This window comes from Rhinoraja longicauda, chromosome 9 (assembly GCF_053455715.1).
Source record: "Rhinoraja longicauda isolate Sanriku21f chromosome 9, sRhiLon1.1, whole genome shotgun sequence".
NCBI classification, from domain to species: domain Eukaryota; kingdom Metazoa; phylum Chordata; class Chondrichthyes; order Rajiformes; family Arhynchobatidae; genus Rhinoraja; species Rhinoraja longicauda.
This window is the reverse complement of record NC_135961.1, coordinates 19,638,026-19,660,308: the sequence shown is the minus strand read 5'-3', so window position 1 is coordinate 19,660,308 and position 22,283 is coordinate 19,638,026. Positions and strand designations below refer to the sequence as shown.

Genomic DNA, 22,283 nt, shown 5'->3' with positions numbered 1-22,283 from the left:
TGTGTTTCTTTTGTCGTTCTCTTTCACTTTGCTCGATTTGTAACAAATGCAGAGAACATCTTATTATTTGGAACATTCTTATGTATGGCAGTGATTGTTATTTTCCCGTTGGGGCTTTAAAACTGGCTTCGGGAAGAACAAAAATACTGAAATGGCATGTGTCCTAACTTTTGAGATCAAGCAGCAGCAATTTTTATTTATGAGAAAAGTAAATATTTTTGTGAATCTCGAGCTTTAAGGTGTATTTCCAAATTTCAGTCCCAATCTGCTACTGTTAATAATTGGAAATGTGAAATAGGTTCAACAGTGTCTAGACTTGTAAAGGACATCATTGACTGTGAAACAGTTTGGAATGTCCTGAGGTCATGAACGATACTGTATCAGTGTACGTTCTTTTTTCCCTTGTCTTTCTCCCTGGGTGGCAATATATTACCTTTTTGATTGTTCTCCCTTGTTTCTCCGGGCCACATATCTCTGCATGTTAAGACAGCATGTGCACCATTGTTAGTTAAATTTCCTCTGAATCTCAATCTTTTCCTTTATATTTCCTACTTCCTGAATTGTCCCCTGCGGTGACTAAATTTATGGTCTACTACAGTAACTCTTGCTTAAGTTACGTCTAAAGTGCACCATTGGGATGTCATAATCATTTTAATATTCTATTTCATCAAATTTAACCAGTTGTGTCCTACGTAGTTTTTTTTCTGGTGAATTGTTTTGTCTATTAGCTATGGCTCTCGGGAACATCGAATAATTTTTCTTTCACTGCTTTACTGGTAATTCGTCAAAGGTAATCGATTTCCTCCTCTTTAACAAGTACACCCAATTTTTGTTTTGCCGTAATCTCAACAAATCCCAACAAATGTAAGAGCAAAAGTAATTTACTGGCAAATAAGTGGAAACCTGTAGCCATATGTCGAATAGCAGTGTAAACTGAGCAGCAGAATGAGAAATGCCCTTAACTGAACATAGGACATGGCTGGAAAGAAAGGCACAACCACTTTTTTTTTTGTTGTTTCTATTAATTTAAGATAACTATATACAGACACCAGAAATCCAGCTGGAGAGTTAGCACAAATTTCAATTACAGGTTTTCGTTAATGAAGTACTCAACAATGCAGTTTTCTGGCCTTGAACCACAGCGTTTAATGTCAGTGTGCTAATACTCTAAGCGATCGAGACCAAAATGTGTGTTTGTTCCATTTGTCTCTGAGCAAAAGAGTAGACCTATGCATCCATAGTGGATGCATGCAGAGGTAGGCAGAACTAGGCAGAATCTTCAACCTCTTGAGATTTTGATTAGTACTGGTGTCAGGGGTAATGGTGAGAAGGCAGGAGAATGGGGTTGAGAGGGGAAGACAGATCAGCCATGAGTGGACTTGATGGGCTGAATGGCCTAATTCTGCTCCTGTAACCTATGAACTGACCAATTTCAGGAGCAATAGTGTTGTGAAAATGCTGTCTTCTCTAAATTTTAGACAGCATGATTTGGACTAGCGTTACTATTGACTATAGTGTTGCAGTATCCTGACATTCTTTGTCCAGCCTCATTCTGCTGGGCCAATGTGCACAAAAATTGCAGCTATTCAATAAGAATACAGGTTGCTGCACTTTTGGATACCTTTAGACGTACCTCAGCCTTACCTTAGAACAAAATAACATTATAAATCACTGCTTTCTGAGAACCAGCGACAATAACCATAGACTATGCCTGGGAACAAGCGATCTACACCTCTCAGTACCAGAACCATAAACGGCAGCGCAATGGAAGGTTGGAGTTAATTTACCAGAAGAAAAATAACATTAAAAATTAAAAGAGACATAACTATGCTATCAAATTCAAACATTATACACCAGTGGAAAGAAAAATGGAAATTGTATGGGTACATATTGTTGGAGCTCTGAAAGAGTACCATTTAGATGCTTTTCTTAAAAATTGCATTGAAAAGAATGGATTAATCATTTTATCCTGTCATTCCAGTTTCCATTTTTGCTGTGCGTTACAGTGTACTAAACGGTGATGGATTTCATTATCCTTTCTGTGGTACTGTAATTAACTGAAATCCGCACAACCTAATTTTGTGCACAAACATATCCTGAAGATTGCTTTGGCTTGTTTGAAAACTAATACAGTTAGGCTTGTGCAGAACAAATTTAATTTGATGGCAGGTGGTTTGATAAATCAAGAGTCATGTAAGTCCCCTTTTTTTCAGCGGATGGATTATTGGGGGTGAGGGGAAAGTCTCTGTGAAAGCTCGGTTTCAGCATTTTAGTTGTTCAAAACGCAGAACGGCGCCTAATGCCAATCGGATTTTGTCCACGGAGATGTTAAATTGTGTGTTTTTTCTTGTTGCAAAGGTTATTTTTGTATTAAAGTAAAGGCCATGGCTGCACAGCAAAGGGAGAAATTAGAATAACGCTAGTTCATATTTCGAAAAATGAAATTGAGATTCCCCAGAGGTTCATAAGCAGTTGCTTTAGGGAAGAAGAAGCATTTAATACAGCACTGAAAGGAGCCAAAATAAAGGGCTCAGTGGTTCTTGTGTAGGATGTAATAGCACATGAGATGCAGCATCCACATTTCTAACAGTAGTATTAGGTTTCATGCCTTGTTACAGATATTAGTATATCGGAGACAAAATGATTTTTTGTGTTGAGAATATTAGAATTTCAGTGCTCTATGGAAAAAGGTGTCATAATTACCCACATGATGGATACTACACCTAATCTTCAATTTTTTGTATAGTTGCTCAAAATAGTTTATCATCTATATATATATATATGTACCCTTTTGTTTTCAGAAATATTATTACACTGTTTGTCAACACGGGTTATTCTGCTATTCTAAACCATTTGTAAGGCATTTCTGCTTAATGAGAATTTGAGGTAGCTACAGAGGATAATCAGTGGTTGTGAGTCTTGCCTGCTGCAGTACATACTTTCCTCTTGCTCAAGTAACTACCGAGCGTCAATGTAATTCTTTAAAAAGACAGCCTACTTTGGAGTTGCACCGTTCAATTGACATGGAGGGTGGGGTGGGGGAGGTGGGGGAGGTGGGGGGGGGGGGGGGGGGGGGGGGGAGGTGGAGGAACGTTTGATGAATATGCAATGGCAGTCTTTATATCTCACCTCTCCATCTCCGGAAGCCAGTACAGATATATCCCATAGTAAGACTGTACTTAAGGGTATTTGCATCAGTTTAATACATTTAATAAATAGCTTTGCCATATAGATTTCTGAGAGTATTTAACTATTATAACTTGTGGCGCTTAAAGAAATTAGGAAATGATTGGCTTTTATTCTGCGATCTGATTCAATAATTGACCTTTTAATTTGCAACTTCAGAATTATAACACAGTATGCCAGCACTGGTAATGAAAATTAAATGAAGTCTCGCTGAAAGCATCAACACGAAGATAGATTGGGTCAACAAAAACATTTGCTCTGGATTAATGTTATGGCCTCGATGTGGATCTTTTTTAAATCTCCTTTTGCAGTATTTATTTCTGTTTTTTTTTTTTCTGTGTGGCTCAAAGTAGTATAGATAAGGCAGATGGAATTCTGATTTTAACAAAATCCTGAAAATAGGTTTGTTGTGTTCCTTAATTTAGTAAAGTTCTAAGTATCCCAAGTTGAAAACAAATCAAAAGAAATTCGAAAGGTGCAGCGGTAGAGTTGCTCTCTTCCAGCGCCAGAGACCCGGATTTGATCCAGGCTGTACTCTGTGACCTGTGTGGGTTTTCTCTGGGTGCTCTGGTTTCCTCCCACACTCCAAAGACATACAGGTTTGTAGGTTAATTGTCTTGGTATAATTGTAAAGTGTCCCCATTGCGTTTGCGTGCGGGAATCACTGGTCGGCGTGGACTCGGTGGGCTGAAGGGCCTGTTTCCGTGCTGTATCTCTAAACTAAACTAAGTTAAATTATAGGATAAACCTGTGCTTCTTAAACTCATTCATCCTTGAGTCTTTATCGCAAAATTTCATTCACCCTCGACAAATTTTCTTATGTTTCTTGGTATTTCGTCTTATTCTCCATTGTGTATAATTTTATATATATTAAGTCATTCACCCTTCATGCACCCCTCTAGTTTCATTCACCCTTGGGTGAACCATTCACCAGTTTAAGAAGCACTGAGATAAACCAACAGAATGTTTTACCCACGGTGGAAATATCAAATACTTGAGGGTAAAGCTATAAGGTGAGAGGGGTAAGGTTTAAAGGAGATTTGCGATGCAAGTTTTTTTCCCAAAGGATGGTGATGGCGGCAGAAACAATAGTGGTGTTTAAGCGGTTTTTGGATAGACACATAGATATACAGGAACTGGAGGGTTATGGATTATATGAAGGCAGATGAGAGCTTGTCAGGATTATGCTCAGCAGAGATATTGTGAGCCGAAGGGCCTGTTCCTGTGCTGTACTGTTTATGTGTTACGTTCATATTACAATGCATGGTACACCTTTTGATTATGGTAGACTGATGAGCAGGCCTCTTGACACAAAAGATGGGATTACACAGAAACTGCAGCAAATGAGGATTGACTGCTTGATGACCTTGTAAGGGAAATGCAACCCAAATTTCACTTGCACCAAGAAAAGTTAATTTTCTAAATTCTAACAGAAAATATTGTACAGATTATAATGCAACACTTTAGTCCTGAAGATTTCACCGTTCGAGCTGAGAGAGCCTGTATGTTACCAACGTCTACCTTTAGGGTCATTTGCCAGCACCTACTCTGGAACAATGATCTTTTTCTTCGAGTAGGGTATGTTTGTTGAAACGGAAGTAGGCGATGGGTAATGTAATATACTCTAAGCTTGTAAATATTTCGCGTAATTTAACGTTTAGAGTCCTATCCATCTTCACAAAATTAAAATGAACTCTATTTGCTGAGCTGACTGCTTTACCCAAAGCAAACTGGTCAGCATATGGTGTTGTAGCCGGGCCCTGTGAAACAGATCCATGGCCCTGTATTGCTGTGTTTGTTTAGTTTGGTAGGCGGGGGGAAAGCTGTGCCATTGCAGCTTCCAGGGCTGAGCTTTTAGTATTGCAACCTGTTGCAGCGACGATTCCCCTGTGGATTGTTGCAGTTCATTTTCCAAACATGCAGCGTTGTTTTTAAATATGGAAATATATGGCCATCATTATTGGTGCATTTCTTCAAACGTGTCCAGCATTTGAACCTCGGGCTACAAAAATGTTGATCTGAAAATGGCAGCAGTCAGTTGATGAATGCAGAAGCGAGAAGCATAAATCAACAGAGGGCATTTCTTTTCTTTCTTTCCTCCCCTCACGTCCACAGAGAATTGTTGTCTATTGGTTCAGAAAATGGAGAAATGAATCTAGCAATACCCAGTGCTGGTTAGCAGATTGTCATTTTTGGGTTTGATGTTCTTTGGTATAATTGTCTTTCATGTGTACAATGGCAGGAGATCTCTGGTGTGCCATGGAAGCATGATAAAAGAGGCTGATCTTGCATAGCAATGTCTTTTATTATTAGTGTATAAAATTAGCAAGCTGGATGTTGTTAGAATTAGCTTTACTGATGTTAATTGCAATGCAGTATGAATTCCGTTAGCAGATTGTGCTGTAATTCTCGGTAAGGTGATAGCTGCATGGAAAGGTAATATTAATAGCCTTTTACTTTTATTGTATCGTTTTAGTGGGCTTTAATAAGGCAGTCACCGTCAATGGAAATTTATTAGAAAAGTGTAGTAATTGATGTATTGCAGCAAGTATGGGCAGAGGCTGAAGTTGATTAATGTATGAGTTGGCTTTTTTAAGGCAGTTTAAAAAGGCTTCTTAACTGGGTCTTTGGAGACCAACACAGACCCACTGTAAACTACTTCATTCCAGTCAGAAAATGACTTGACAGCTGCTCCAGTCTCTGGTGGTTTTGCTTTTCTGATCAGAGAAAATTGAAGTAATATAGTACTCATCAATAATTGCAGTGCTTAAAAATCTTATAAAGGGATTTTGACTGTTTCCCCCCCTGGAGATAAGTTTTCAAAGGTTAAATTAGTTTTACTTGCATTTGCTTCATATATTCAACCAAGAGTAAGGATCAGTTGTGCTTTAAATGGACTGCTGGTTGTGAGTTGCATGAAATTAACATCTTTGCGCCGATCTGCAGTGTTTAACTGCAAAGTGGTCTCTTCTGGGCAGAAAGCCTTTGTGTCTGCCATGGCATAAAGAAACTATACGTTGAAACTACAATGGGGAAACTGGGAGAGAGACACATTAATGCCGTTCTCCTGGAAAGCAATGTGGCGTCCCCGACAGTTCTATAATTTTGAGATAAAAAAATACCTGGTCTCAGTTGCCTTTGTACATACTTTAGATATTTTATACATTGCATTGAAATCAATGAGATGGAAATCCATATTCTCTAAGTACTGAGCAGTAGCAACATTCTTCAAAGACGCTGACTGACACTTCTAACATGTTTGAATGTGACAGAAATATTTTACCGCAGAGATCATTTGCAGTATACAGTATTGCCCTTTTTTCTTAGATTATATTTTTGCACAGGTTTTTTAAAAAAGGTTGTCCACAAATTTCGCTAGACCACTGCATGACGGTCTCTGACCAAGGCAGTTTCTTTACAGTAAACGGGTAACTAATCAGTAGTATGTGAACAAAATGGTACACCGAGCAAAAGTGCCTTGACACAGTTAACAGTTGCCCTCTTGTTTCTCATTCCAAATGCTTCCCTGCAGATTATGCATTTTATTTACACAGTAAACCTTTCTGATTTTGTTTTAGCTGTGTATTTCTGCAGTCATATTAAAAGCTTTATTTTGCACCTCACAAACGTTTTCTCACATGTAACCCCCAAGAGAAGCCTTGCATTGTTTCTCTCAGTTTCTCTTTTTGAAAGCCTGTGTGAAGACACATACACCCTCTTGCAACGATAAACTCTTTCACCATGTTTCATGTTTGCTTGACATGTGTACTGTGATTCCCAAAGTTGTTGGATAAAGTCATTTAAAGCGATTAAGCCATCCACAACTTAAAAAGGTAAGCAGGTCCTTAACAAATGTGACCGTACTGTAGAAGTGCAAAGCATTTTATTGCTCTGGCAGTTACACTTCATAACTGTCCCACATTTTTGAGGCATTACACAAAGAACCTCTATTGAGACTGACTGATTCAGTTCATATTAACCTAGAGTTCATTTTATTCAAGCGCAGGGTTCTCTCAATAACAAATCTTAAAATAAGCCTTGGCAAAAGACTATTGGTGATGGCTGTAGTCAGTAACAAACGCCTCTCACTCCAGGTAATTTATGGACATTATTAAAGTCTGTGTCCCACATTGGCTGGTAAAGAAATTGAGAGAGATGCTAGTGGAATCAAATATACTGTTTCATAAGCAGCCAATCTTGGAATCAGTTGAACCTGTCTCATCTCTGTGTTTTACTGCAGAGTTTAAGGCACCGATCACATAGGGCACATAATTTTAGATTAAGCTAATTTTGTCATCATGCCTGATTTTGCTAAATTAATTTTACTAATGTGCTTTTGGCTTTATTTATAAAACAATCATGTTTACTTTCAGTTTTAATACTAATCTACAGGGATTGAAGTCATAATAAGTCAGGCTGTCTATTAACCCAGTCACATTATGCAAACTACCATTTTAACATGCTGACATATTGCGTTTACAATTTTTAAATTTGAAAATCTGAGTTTCACCCACCCCCAAACCCATAGCAATATTAATGCATTTTGGGGTCTATATTTTCAATATTTTTATTTTTTATTTTAGCACGAATCACACAGGACCTCTCCTTCGTGCTGCTAGGAAGCAAACCTTGTGGTGTTTTATGGAGCCATGGCCATTATCTAAAGGCTACATGATGGGCTTTGCTCACGAGCTCTCTCTCTGTGAGCATTGCAACAGATTGTATATGTCATTAATACTAGGATCCCATTGCAGTCAATCTCAATTTAAGGTCAGGTAAAAGGTATGCTACACCTCCAGGTGTACATGTCGATCTGCTTTGCTTATTGTTCTGCAGAAGTGGCTGACATCATTTGGAATCAGGTGCATTTTAGTAGTTCAAGATTGCTGGCCTGAATTAGGAACAATGATTTGTTTCAAGATTTAAAGTGCCAATTTCATCTTCTCAGTGTTGAAATTGGCCACTGTAAAACCTGTTAACAAATCGTATATGGTGGCAATTGGAACCAATGTTGTTTAAAGGAACAGTTATAGCTGTTCTAATCTGCCCATTCCTGTCTACATTGGAGCAGTGACAAAGTATGACCTGGAGCGTTTGCACATAGAGGGAATCTTGCTCAGTCTGTCTTTATGGCTGAAAGACTATAAGCTGCAAATAATATTGGAGTGGCCTTTGGCTGTAGAGAGCAGGAGAACAGGTCAGAGGAAGTCTTAAAGAAAATCATTTGAAGAATAAAAACATCCTCCCCCAGTTTACTTGTAGGGGAGACCTCGACAGTGCTCTGATACTTTTCAGTCACCAGCTGGAGTCTAGCACCAGTTCACACACTTTGTTAACTATAGCTTCGAAGCAAAAAGTGGCCCTGAGAAACATGAATTCACTGCAGGCTGCAGGTAACCCTCATTGCCAAAGCCAAATAGTTCATCCCCTACCCACTGGATGCAGAAAAGCAGGAAAACAGGACTCTCGGGTTTACTACAAGCTTCCCCTTGACGCAGGGCATAATTTCCATGCTGGCTTCGTAACCGGACACCAGAGGATACAAGAAGCGCTTCCGTTTGTTCCCAGTTCAGCTGCTATGCAACTAATCACAGCATCTCACGTAATCTGTGCGCTGGCTCATGCCAGTTGCCTTGATTCTTTCATCCTGTATTACTACCCCTTCCTGTCACCACCAATGCTTTTGGCTGATAATTTGGGTATTCTGGAAGAGAGGGTATCCTATGTGTAGTTTACGTTATCTGATGGAAACTCATGCTGGAAAACAAATGACACCCTTTCACCTCAACTTATGTAAATCATCAGTTCCCTGGATCAGAGGTTGCCCTGTTTGAACAGCGTGGACATGTTAAGTAGACTGGTTTTTGAGGGTCTTGGAATTTGCAGTTGTGCACTTCTTTGTTCAATGATTTGGCCTGTAAATGGGGCAGCCGCCGGTGCTAGTTGAGGATAAGATATTGAGGAGCAAGAGCAAGGAAAATGGCAGGATTCAGAGAATGATTAAGGCCCCCAATCTTGTCCATGCTGCAGCTGTATGTCAGCAGATCAAGATCATTCCTGCCCTTCCTTCCCCTCCTAAGTATTCCACGCCAGTGGTCCCTTCTCCCATTAAAGCCAGTTGTTCCAAATAATGTTATTCCACACTGCAGTCTGGTTTATTGCACATCCCATGATATGGTCAACAAATGCTCATCCAATTAACAAGATTTCCATCACGATCCATGAGATATAGAGTTTTTGGAAACTACACATGAAATATAAGTTTGCCCGAGTACCTGGTCTTCACATCAGCTTTATACTCTTGCAAACCCTGGGAGATTGAAGCCTGCTATTGACCTCAATGAACTTCTATATGAAGATCCATTTTGATCTTATAGAGGTGGTTAAGATCATGAGAGGAATAGATCAGGTAGATTCCCTTGCCCAGAGATGGTGAATCGAGGACCAGAGGACATAGGTTTAAGGTGAAGAGGAAAAGATTTAATAGGAATCTGAGGGGTAGCTTTTTCACACAAAGGGTGGTGGTAGCATAGAACAAACTGCCAGAGGAGGCAGTTGAGGCTGGGACTATCCCAACATTTACGAAAGTTAGACAGGTACATGGATAGGACAGGTTTGGAGGGATATGGACCAAATGCTGGCAGGTGAGACTAATATAGCTGCGACATGTTTGCCGGTTTTGGCAATTTGGGCTGAAGGGCCTGTTTCCACACTGTATCACTCGATGACTCAGGCTTCAGTTCACTCCCCAGCCAGCACATTCCCTTTGGTGCCTAAGCTTGAAGGGTGCTGTGGAAGTAGATTTGCTTTGTTCTGGAGTTAAGATGGTCTGTGCCTCTACTGGGATGCCACTAGGCCTCTTCCGATGCTCTGTAAATGGAACAGAGTATAAAAGTGCTGTGCCAGTATGGAGGAGGATGTTTGTCTTCATACAGGAAGGTCTTCCTGTCAAGAGAAGGATCTTCCCAGTGGAAGGAGTCCAATCAAGTCAGTAAGAGAGTCGTTGTTGTATGTTTTCCAGTAGAAGATAGCACGACAATGTGGCCAATGATCCAGAAACAGATGTACTGCTCATTCTCTTTGGCTTTCAGAATTCTAAATTAATGCAAAAATTAATGCCCTTCATTGAAGAAACAAAATTAAACTCCATATTTAAACATAAATGAACAGATGCAATATCAAACTTAATTCCCTGATGAAAGAGTGGTGAGATACTCACCACTAATTAAATAATGAAGATAGATACAAAGTGCTTGAGTAACTCAGCAGGTCAGGCAGCATTTCTGGAGAAAAAGGATGGGTGACGCTTTGGGTCGAGACCCTCCTTCAGACTAGTTAGGGAAAAAGGGAATCGAGAGATATAGACGATGACCCTTCCCCACAAGAAATAAATGGCAGATTTCCCGTGGTCATGGTTTCTTGTCCGGGTAGAAGCATCCAGGGGAAGATTTGCCATTCCCTCCCTCTGAATGGTGGGCCCCGAGCAGCATGATGGCGTGGGAACTCTGCCAACTCTGCCTGGAGTGAGGCACCTCAGAGCACTTGCCCCCTGCCCTATCCTTGGGACGATCACGCCCAAGCAACATCAGCAGTGCTGTGGGATCAGATTGATCAACCCCTATGCTGCAGACAGCACACAAGGCACGGAGTTCAGGTTCAGGAAATTAGACCTCTCCACAGGACACACAAACTCCTACCACTCCCAGAAAATAAAAAAAATATTTCTGTTTAGCAGAGGCTGTGCTACTACTGTTTCCCTTAATCAAGTGGATGATCAATGTTGCACGGTACGTAGCGATTATTGCAATGTATAAGGTACATATACTACGCCAAACATTCAGGTGATATAGCCATTGTGTTCAAGGTGATAATGATCCTAAAATAGTGTTGGCTTATTCCCCTGTTTATTTTGCAACTCGTGCTATAGACATGATGTGGCCTTACAGTTAATGCCTGGGCTGCCTGCTTGTTAGTAAGTAGTGATAAGATCTTTTTGTGTGGAAATTGAGTACTTTTTTGTCGTTGTTGTAACACTCCATGCATTTGTCCCAAGCTGCAATTTTCAAAGAATGCCCGTAAATCTTCATTCCATTTTTTGAGTTTCTGCAGACTGTACAGATGTACTATGGTATGTTAACCAACCTACATCCCCACCACCAACCCTTCAAGTCAAGTCAAGTCAAATTTATTTGTCACATACACATACACGATGTGTAACCTCACAACCTCACCTACATCCCCACCACCAACACCTACAAGTACAACCATGATCTTTTCTCTCCGTCGCCTAAAGGGATGCATAGTGGCACAGCTGGTAGAGCTGTTGCCTCAAAGCACTAGAGACCAGAGTTTGATCCTGATCTTGGGTGCTGTCCATGGGGAGTTTATACATTCTCCCTGTGACCCTGTGGATTTCCTCTGGGTGCTCTGGATTCCTCCCACATTCCAAAGATATGTGAGTTTGTAGGTTACTTGAGCTCTGTAAAATTGGCTTGACTGTAGGGAGTGAATGAGAAAGTGGGATAACCGAACTAGTCTGTGAACAGGTGATCAAATGGTCGGCATGGACTTGGCGGGCCTAAGGGCCTGTACCGTGCTATATCTTTCAATTAAAAAAAACCTGCTGGCCAGCAAAGGATCCTTCTCCAGTAACCTCTAAGCAGGGTATCAGTTTGCGAACTGTTGGAGAACTGTTGGAGATAAGTATATTTTGACCTAATGGTCAACAGTTATCCAATGGTGTTGTTATCTCTCTCCTCCATGAAACTCATTGGTCCCAATGTTGTGTGAGAACCACTTAGCAGACTGGGAGTGAGTTGGGTATCTGCATATATGTGTTTGTTTGGGTGCAGAATAATTGGGCCAGAGGATGTGGATATTTTCATGATATAAGTTGACGAGGAGTAAATTTGCTTCTTTATTTTTATCTTTTGGGTTCAGGAGAAAGTAGTCATTTTCTTGAGCTTTAAAATTATTTATGGTGAAGAGGTTTTGCTGTCATTGCCAGGCAATTTAAGGCCGTACCTAATTATTGTTTTGGTGGAAAAGTCCATCAATAATTGATGCAGCAATTGAACATATGAAAATGGCCATCTCTAAACTAGAACCTGTCATGCCTTGTTCTTTTTTTACAGCCAGACATACATTGTTCAGTTTAGATTAGTCCAGTGCCTTGTTAAATACTGCAAAATTAATAAACAAATTGAGGTTCCTTATGTTTTCATTGAAGATTCAAGATTCAAGATATCTTTATTTGTCATCCAAAAAAAACAAGTTTTTTGGATGAAATTTAGTCACCCACAGTCCAACAATAAAAAGAAATAAAATAAGCAAATTACACAACCCCAACCAACACACAAAAAAAAAGAAACATCCATCACAGTGAGTCTCCTCCAGTCCCCTCCTCACTGTGATGGAAGGCCAGAATGTCAATACAGATCAGAACTGAGGCAGGACGTCCTGACTCATTGACAACCATTTTTTAATTTGAAGTCAGAAATTAAATGTCCAGTTGGGTAATTAATCATAATTGAAATGATGAATTCTTAGTTATTTTCCACCAACCTGTCATTTTCCCACTTGAACCCTGATTTATTTTTGGGATTGTTGTAACGGAATTGGGAGCATTGGTGCAATTTTCCAGTATTAGTCTACATCTCTTCCAACCTCCAAAAAGGAGGAAGTGCACAATTGTTCAACTAAGAGAGTTATTCTAAGTTCGTGTGTAGGAAGGGAACTACAGATACTGGTTCACAACAAAAATAAACACAAAATGCTGAAGTAATCAGCGAGTCAGGCAGCATCTCTGGAGAAAAAGAAATGGTGACATTTTGGGTCTGATGAATGGTCTCAACCCGACGCCGCCTATTTCTTTTCCCTGGAGATGCTGCCTGACCTCCTGAGTTACTCCAGCATTTTGTGTCTATCTTCGTTATTCTACGTTTTCTCTACATTATTATTGAAATGGTTGTAAATACATGCAGATTGGCAGGATGAGCAGAATCTGCTTTTCTTTCAATTGCTTTTCCTTGGTACATCTTGGAAAATCCTTCCTTTAATTGGCTGAGTTAAACACCTCACTAGAGAAAGGTTTATGGTGAAAAACTAGTGAAAACCCATTGAGTTCAATAAATGGGTGTTTTTCTGTGCTCCTAATCACTATTTGCCTAATTTTGTAACTAATGGTTACCAATCTTGAACTTTGTATCTCATCCCCTTTCATGCATCCCATCAACCTCCATTTCTTATTTGCAGAAAACAATTGCGCCTGAGGGTAAAAATCACCACAAGTTTACAAAACAGAAATGATTGAGTGAACAAAAGCAATGTCAGTCTGTTGAATCAGGTACCGGACAACCTAACAGCTAATAATCAAAACTCCCACTGGCTGCAGTTCACACCTATGTGGAATTGGAATTGGAATGATGCATGGATCCAGTGCAGGCTGTGTTCTCTCTGATAGACAAGTAAATAAATTATTTGAATGTTAGTTAATTAAAAAAAACATTGATCTGTGGGGAGAGACTCCTATAGTCAGAGACAGGAGGGCCCCGTGAGGAGGAGATGGTGTGTAGGAAGGAGCTGCAGATGCTGGTTTACACAAAGATAGACACAAAGTGCTGGAGTAACTCAACGGGTCATGCAGCATCTCTGGAGAAACGGAATGGTTGATGTTTCACGTCGAGACCCTTCAGATTGAAGATAGGCATCGACCCGAAAGGTCACCTATTCCTTTTCTCCATAGAAGCTGCCTGACCCGCTGAGTCACTCCAGCGAGATGAGACTGGGGAGACTTGTTTGTCATCAGGCATGAGATCTCCCATTATGGGCCAAAATTTGTTCTAACCGAAACAAATTGTACAAAACATTATGGCCTGTTTTAGTCTATTGAATCTTCCCTGCTCTGGGAGGGAGATACAGACAGTGGAGGCCTTAAGAACAGAGAAGGTAGAACAGTACATCAACACAGGAGCAGTCCCTTCAGCTCATATTGTGCCAATCATGATTCTTGTCTAATTAATCCATCTGCCAGCATATGTTCCATATCCCTCTATTCCCTCTTTGTTCATGTGTCTGTCAAAATGTGTCTTAATAATTCTGTATCTGCTTCTGCGATCTTCTGCACCTTCTCCACAAGTCTCCAAGTCCTTCTTATGATGTGACCAGACCCGCATACAGTAAACAAGCTTCTTTGACATAATCTTAATCTGATGTTATGACTCTGATGACCATATTGGATTGTGACTTTTTAATTTCAGCAAGCCTTCCGTGCTCCTAAATCTGTACCATTAAAATTACCCTACCAAAGAATATAGTCAGTTGAAGTAAAGAACTGAACTTTTCAAATTTCAACATTTTCTATGCACTGTCCTTGAAAAGAGAACCGGTGTTAAACTTTCAGCTCGAGTCTATATGAGATTTACTTTAATGCATTGGTTTACTATTAACCTTCCATGGAATTTTTCCAACTGATCACTTTCTTCTGATGGTTTATTTTAAACTCGGAGAATTTTTAAATGTAAAGGTAAATTAGTTGAACAAAGGACATTTTCACATGCGTCTCTTTAACTCTGAGAGAATTATGAATGAAATGTACAAATAAAACACAAAATGATTGCATTTAAATTGAATCAACTGCTGTCCACCTCGCTGGCTTGTGTTGTCTACATTGTGCCATCTATATTGGCAACTAACTTACCAAAATACTGGAGCACTTTCCGGAATGAATCACTTTCATGCCAGAATATAACCAATTCAATGTTGCATTCTTCTGACAAAAATGTTGTTAGTAATTGCATGCTAGTACAATTTTATATCTCTTAGTATTTTATCAAGAAGCTCTGTTTTTCTTAAAATGATGCCTGCCAATATATTTTTTAATTATTTCCATAAAATATATACAGATTTGTGGAGATTATACTTTCTGCTTCAGAAGATTTCAGAATTTTATTCTTTAACTTTTTTTTCAGTCACTTGGGTTGCAGTATAAACCTAATCAGAACTTTATATTCTTTTACGCATTGGATAAACCTTTTGATATTTAAATTAAAACAGTAACATTCCACTGATAACGATAACAAGTGAGTCGTAAAGTGCATCCTTTTGATCTGTTCCAAGCATGTATAGTAAAACAGTTTATTTTAGATAAGTGCATAGGAAAAATGAGATTTTATTTATATATTTGATAAGTGCTTTAATTGCATCGAGGCTATGAATGCTATCAGTGTGCTTTTCTTATCAGCATTTGAAAGCAATTCCACAAATTTTGTGATAATATTTTCAACTATATTTTTGCATAACATTCATGTTTTGCCATTAGGTGCACAAGACCAGTCACTTTTGATAAGGCCAACTACTTGGAGTCTGCTGTCTGTCTTTTTGTTCAACAAGTTTAAAAAGGAACAGTGGCATGCCACACATGTATAAGTGCATTTTCAATTATGGCTCTAGAAACATAGAAACATAAAAAACATAGATAATAGGTGCAGGAGTAGGCCATTCGGCCCTTCGAGCCAGCACCACCATTCAATATGATCATGGCTGATCATCCAAAATCAGTAACCCATTCCTACTTTTTTCCCCCTTGATTCCATTAGCCAGTGGCTCTATGTGAATAATGTATGCAAAAGTTTGTCAAGTCAAGACATTTCTCCTGCACTGGTAATTTTATACTTGATATTTAGACATTTAGGTAATTGACGAACCACTGGGAAAATAGACCAGTGGGCTTGTTGAAGTTGGTGATGGAGCCCATCTTTGTCATCAGTGGAGAGATATGGCTAGGCAGTCAAAAGTTTGGCTGGAGCTGTAACAGATGATTGAATGTTTAAAATGGATCCCTCTGTGGACTCCAGGAACAAAATAATGCAGTAGCTGCAACTCAATGATGAGCAGCAATAGCAAAGGCCATATTCAAAATCATAAACAAAGCTTAATGCCCTAGAAAACTATTGTTATTGAACACGTGATTTACCCATGTTCCAGTTCAATGTCCCATGTTCTTTTAGTGCAGGCAGTAGTATAAAAAAAGGAGTAGACTTTACAAATTAACTACAGTGAAGGGGTGAAGCTAATTTACCTGTTTTGCATCTTTACTCATAGACGGTAATACAATACAAGATCAGGTGGGGAGTAAAATGTATGATCACTTCGTACTACAAGCAATCAAAAAGGATATGGGGAGGAATTTCGAAAGTCAGAGGATAGTGAATCTGTGGAATTTGTTGCCTCAAACAGCTGTGAGGCCATCAATGGATATTTTTAAGGCAGCGATAGCCAGATGCTTGATTTGTAAAAGTGTCAGGGTTATGGGGATAAGGCAGGAGAACAGAGTTGAATGGGAAATATCGATTAACCATGATTGAATGGCGGAGTAGACTTAATGGGCCGAATGGCCTAATTCTGCTAAATTATAACTTATGAACTACTGCCGAAAGCCATTTAACCCACAGGAATTCTTACTAATTTAATTTATAATGGGAAAACAGTGAGGAATAACAAATATTTTTCAAATTCCATTTTGCTCTGACATCAACATTGATTTTTTTTGGGAGGGTTTTTTCTGAGTCAGATTCTTGACTCGCCAATCCTTGGTCCCCTTGATAAATTTCTGCTGCATTCCCCTACTTATGCTTCCTAGAGAGGATCACTGCAAATTATAACCTTATGCGCAGAAGCAAAATCATGAATTCTGTATTCTGCTAAATATTGTGGGTGAATTAATTAATGAAGGATCGGTGAGTTTGTCCCCCTCATGAGATGAGCTATATTCTCAAATGAAAAAGTCATAAAGATAATGTTTACACACAAAAAAAAACCTCGTCAAGGAATAGAAAATCAAAACAAAGCTAACTTCCCACAGAAGAAAACAAGGATAATGCTTGACATATCCAAGACCCTTAATAGTCATAGATGTAGTCTTTTATCAAACTACGAAAATGCAAAATAGAGACAAGTGCATTGATGATCCATTGGAAATGGGATGCAAGCAGCAAAAACAAACAAAAGTTAGCAAGGAAAATTAATTACATATAAAATCAGCATGTAAAAAAGATGACTATTTGACCAACTAAGCCCTTTCCTTCATTTTGTGAACCGCAAACGATCTATTGTTTTAAACCCTGATTCCTACCTTTGCTCCATATCCTTCAATAATCTTATTTCCAAACAAAACTGGCAAACATGAGCTAGTTAACTATTAAATACCTGTAAGACAATTTAACCTTGACTTTATTTCAAATTAAAGAATGGTTAAGGATATTGTTTTTGAGGGATCAGGTAAGAATGCGTCTATATGTTATGTACATTCAGAACTTGTATTAATCTTTTTTCTGATTCCATGCTTATGGCTATTAAGGGGTACAGCTGCAAAACAAGGACAATTATTCTCTGTTCCAAGCATTCAAATCAGTATGAGCTAATAAAAAAAAAAGTCCCCTCAAGATTCAAATCTGCTAAAATAGCAATATGTGCCAGTTTGTTCTAGTGCCCTTATTGTGTGAATCTCTTTCATGCACCTTATGCACTTAGAAGGTACTGATTGTGAAGATTCCCCCATTAGCATGCCCAGGAGCCCTGTGCATTCAGCTGAAAGTAACCCAAACAGGCTGACATGTTGCCTGCACCTCTTAAACTGAAATCAGCTACTGTATCCCACGACAGCTAGGTTATTGTGTGGCTTGATAAAACAGTCTAGAGTCAAGTGTTTTATTGTCATATGTCCCGAAAGGGAACAATGAAATTCTCACTTGATAGCTGAACATACACCAGAACCCTACTCGCAGATGCCAATCCTCGAGAACCTGGTGGAAGAGATTGGAGGTCCGGCAAATGAGGTGGTTCGAGAAGCCACTGAGGATTGAATAAAGCTACAGTGGGAGAATATATCAGAGAGATCGCAGCTTGCAGAGATGCCCAGGGGATGAGGGGGAAATAGGATGTGTGAAGGATTAAGTAAGAGCAGTCTCAGTCTGAAGACTCAGTCTGAAGAAGGGTCTCGACCCAAAACGTCATCCACTCCTATCCAGAGATGCTGCCTGACTTACTCCAGCACTTTGTGTCTATCTTAAGTAAGAGCATAGCGTGATCCTCAATAGTATTCATAGTGCCACTAGCTTTTGAAAATAACCTTGTGCTTGGTCAAGAAACAATGAAATTAGCAACAAATCCCCTCCATTAAATGTGAATTACTCACTAAATGAACACTCAGACACGGCCACTATTTTGGTACATTTACATACATCTCTCATCTTAACCACACCTATCATTAGTCATTTTTGCTAGGTATATCGTAGGAACACATTGTAGCACAGTCACTAATACCTCCGCTTCTCTCTTGCTGGGCAAGGTTGCTTGCAACCACAGGCTGCAACAGCACGTATGGGGTTGGGAACCTTATCATGGTCACAGGCCCCCTTATTTGGCAAAGAGTGTAGTGGCCATTGGCTCAGTTGTCATGCCGCTAGTGGCACGTTGAATAATATTGAGGATCGCAGTATGCTCTTATTTAATCCCCCTCATACTCTACATCCCACTCATCCCACAATTTCTTAGGGTTTATGATATCTACTTGATTCAAGTATACATAGAAAATAGGCGCAGGAGTAGGCCATCCAAAATCCAAAATGGCTGATCATCCAAAATCAGTAACCCATTCCTGCCTTTTCCCAAATCCCTTGATTCCGTTAGCCCTAAGAGCTAAATCTAACTATCTTGAAAACATCCAGTGGATTGACCTCCACTGCCTTCTGTGGCAGAGAATTTCACAGATTCACAACTCTGGGTGAAAAAGTTTTTCCTCATCTCAGTCCTAAATGGCCTACCCCTTATTTTTAAACAGTGACGCCTGGTTCTGGACTCCCCCAACATGGGGACCATTTTTCCTGCATCTAGCACTCCTGCCTGCCTGTTCCACCATCTATTTGTACCCTTCTCACTTTGAACACTCGAGATGTAGGAGCTGTCCTACCCTGGCAGCAGAACTGTGGTATTTGGAGGAGGAAGTGTATCCCGCATTCAGTGCATCCACAATTTGCATCCACCATCTCGGATCCTGACACTGACTGAACATAGAGGACAGGTTGAGGCAGAGGCTGCATGTGGTAAATCAGCTGAAATGAATATATCACCATGCATGAGTGGATGGCAGACAAAGCAGAAGAGAAGGTAGCTTGCATGGTGGTTCCCACGGGAACAAGGTCATCTTCCAGTTCTGGTCTTTACGAATCAGATGAGTCCCACTTTGGGGCAACCTACAGATGCAGATTGATGAGCCTTCAAATAGAGATGCTTGGGGCACTGAACCATCCACCTGAAAGCCTTGGAGAATGCCAAAGAGCACCAGTGGAAATCAACCTTGCTCTCCCCTCTCAGGGTAATGGCACACATGCTCCCAAAGCTGCAAGTCCAACAGTCAATTTGCCCAGACTGCTGCCGCTCATAATGAGATAGCGCGGTCAGAATCAGGGTCCTGGAAGCCCAGAGCTGTGCTCACTCACTGTTATTTGCTCATATGATTGGTTTGCAAGGATGAACACATGCTTTTTGACTGTACATCTTTGTGTGTGATCAAAACGCACAATTTGGTCACGACAAAACTGTTTAGCAATTGTTGCTGTGCTGCAATTCAACTGCATAACACATACTTGATTGAATTTCTCAGCCCTGCTGTTTTGCTACCAAACTGAAGATAGCCTTCTCTTCCTCATAATGAATTATTCCATGTTTTGCAGCGATCTTTCTGACCTTCCATATTGCCAATTTTGGTCAACTTAATAGTGATAAGCCGCAGATTATGGACACTTTTCCGTATGGACTTGCAAAAGATCAGAACAGAAATTAGGTTTCCTAAATTCACTTTGCATCAAAGCCTGCAAAGGCGGGAGAGATTCCTCTTCTCAGAGTTAGCTTGATTAAAAATTCCTCCGAAAGAAGAAAGAAAACATTTCAGACATCACTCCTTTTTTTTATAGGGAGTTTGATATTTTTGTTCAACCTCCTCCCTTTGTTAAAAATATTATTTTCCTCACACAAACGACAGGGGTTTAATTAATAATCCTGTTCTTATCAATGAATAATAGTGTATGCCTCAATGCAACACGGATAGCTGTAAAAGTGGTGGATACTCAAATGACTGCTGCCTTGATACAGTAGCAGGCCTGCCAGAAACGCTGTATGTGTTCTCAAGGTGGAAGGGAAACATACAACTCTAACCATGCTCTGAAGTTTGCATGGAATCCAGGACCCATCCTTTCAAGGGGGGCACAGTGGCACCTTACATCGCCAGAGACCTGGGTTCGATCCTGACTATGGGTGCTATCTGTACGGAGTTTTACAATCTCCCTGTGACTGCGTGGGTTTTCTCTGGGTGCTCCGGTTTTGTCTCGCATTCCAAAGGCGCACAGGTTTGTGGGTTAATTGGTTTCTGTAAATTGTCCCCAGTGTGTAGGATAGAACTAGTGTCCAGTTGATCGATGGTCGGTGTGGACTCGGTATGCCAAAGGGTCTGCTTCCATGCTGTATCTCTAAACTAAACTAAAGTGCAGAGGTGGTGGTCACTTCTGTTCCATGCTTATTTATCATGAAGTGACCTGTGGACAATGTCTCAGCTCCCATAGCAGGAGAAGCACAATCTATCTGCAGTGCAAGTTCAATGTTCTTCCCCCATAACCCATAACCCAGGGCACAGGGCTCAATGTGATCTTGGGATGGGAGGATGGGGGTGGCGTGACACAACAGTTCAGCAACCTAACCTCCAGAGATTGCAAAAAGGCTACTTTAGGGGAAAGACAATGCCTTTGTGGGTCATGAATTGACTGTTCTTCATTCGGGTGATGACGTTTGTGATCCTAGAACATCTCCACTGCCTTTTGTTGCAGCCAGTTAACCAGACAGTCCAAATAGCTGCCGCCATGACATAAGGGCTGCCTACCTACAGGGCAGCTTGTGGTCTTCCTCCAAATCCACCTGCTGTCTCCTTCTTTGTAATCCATGTGGCTTCCAGCTGTCACCTGCATATATTGGAGAGATTCTGCAATGAATTACTAGGCATTTCTTTCCAACCCATCTTTTCCATATGATGACAATTAAGGCAATTAGTTGATATTTGTATCAGTTTTGTTGAAGTTGGATTTTTTAGACATGATTTGAAATGTTTATTTAGAATGGGTTTTCTTTCAATGATATCAAGCAGATGCTAAGATGATCGGTAATAGACAATGGTAAGACAGAAAGAATTGAGTTTCTATTTTTTTGAAATTGCACCTTGTTTAACGAACACTTTGCAGTTTGTTTGAGATACCATCCCAACTCCCGCTTCATTAGTCTGTGCAACTCTGACAAGTCCTCCAACGATTAAATAATATTTCCCTGCCACAAACCCTCCTTCAGGTCTGTCAGCAAGTCTGAAGAAGGGTCCCAACTCGAAATATCAGCCATCCTTTTTCACCAGAGATGCTGCCTGACCCGCTGAGCTACTCCAGCACTTGGTGTCTATCTTTACCACACTCCAATAATTCGGGATCCATTTAACTAGAACAAGTGGGGGTGCCTTTCTGCAACCAAATGAACACCGTGCTTTAGCTATATAATTAGATCCAATCTGATCACATTCACACTCTGCCTACAATGCACATCAGTTACTGCTCACATCAATAAATGTGGTTGGGACGGGAAGCAGCCAAATGTGCACGTTGTGTTTAAAACTGATCCAAAGCAGTATCTGTGATGCCCGGACAATGGACGTTACGGAGCCCAGTATCATGCCCTGCACTGTTAAGTTATTTAGGATGATATGATTTGAACTGAATGCAGTTCCTATGTCAACGCAAATTAAGAGGCTTATTTCCCAAGCTATTCTTTATTAGCTTTATTCTTTATTTATTGTCCACCAATGTGCACGTTACAGCTACACAGCAGAAATTGTAGAAGCAACTCAAATAGCAGGGCATGGAGTTCAAATGCAAAAATATTGGCAACTCGTTTTTGCAATACCTCCTACTGCAATAGAGGCATTTGTTCAGGTACCCAATTACAGTAATGTGGTATGCAGTACGTAGATAGGTGTTTCTGCAGCATGCCAGAAGAAACAATTGTAATCC

General features: G+C 40.1%; 1 protein-coding gene across 12 annotated transcripts in view; it reads left to right on the top strand.

The window, feature by feature from the left end:
- esrrga (estrogen-related receptor gamma a) overlaps positions 1–22,283 on the top strand; it is a 248,388-nt gene that overhangs the window by 80,118 nt on the left and 145,987 nt on the right. Inside the window, exon 1 of one of the 12 annotated variants that reach the window (XM_078404920.1) lies at positions 13,483–13,531. The exons of the other annotated variants lie outside the window; for them this stretch is intronic. The gene's annotated coding sequence lies outside the window, so the exon portion shown is untranslated. Of the gene's footprint in view, positions 1–13,482; positions 13,532–22,283 lie in introns of those variants that run through there. 12 annotated transcript variants of the gene reach the window in all.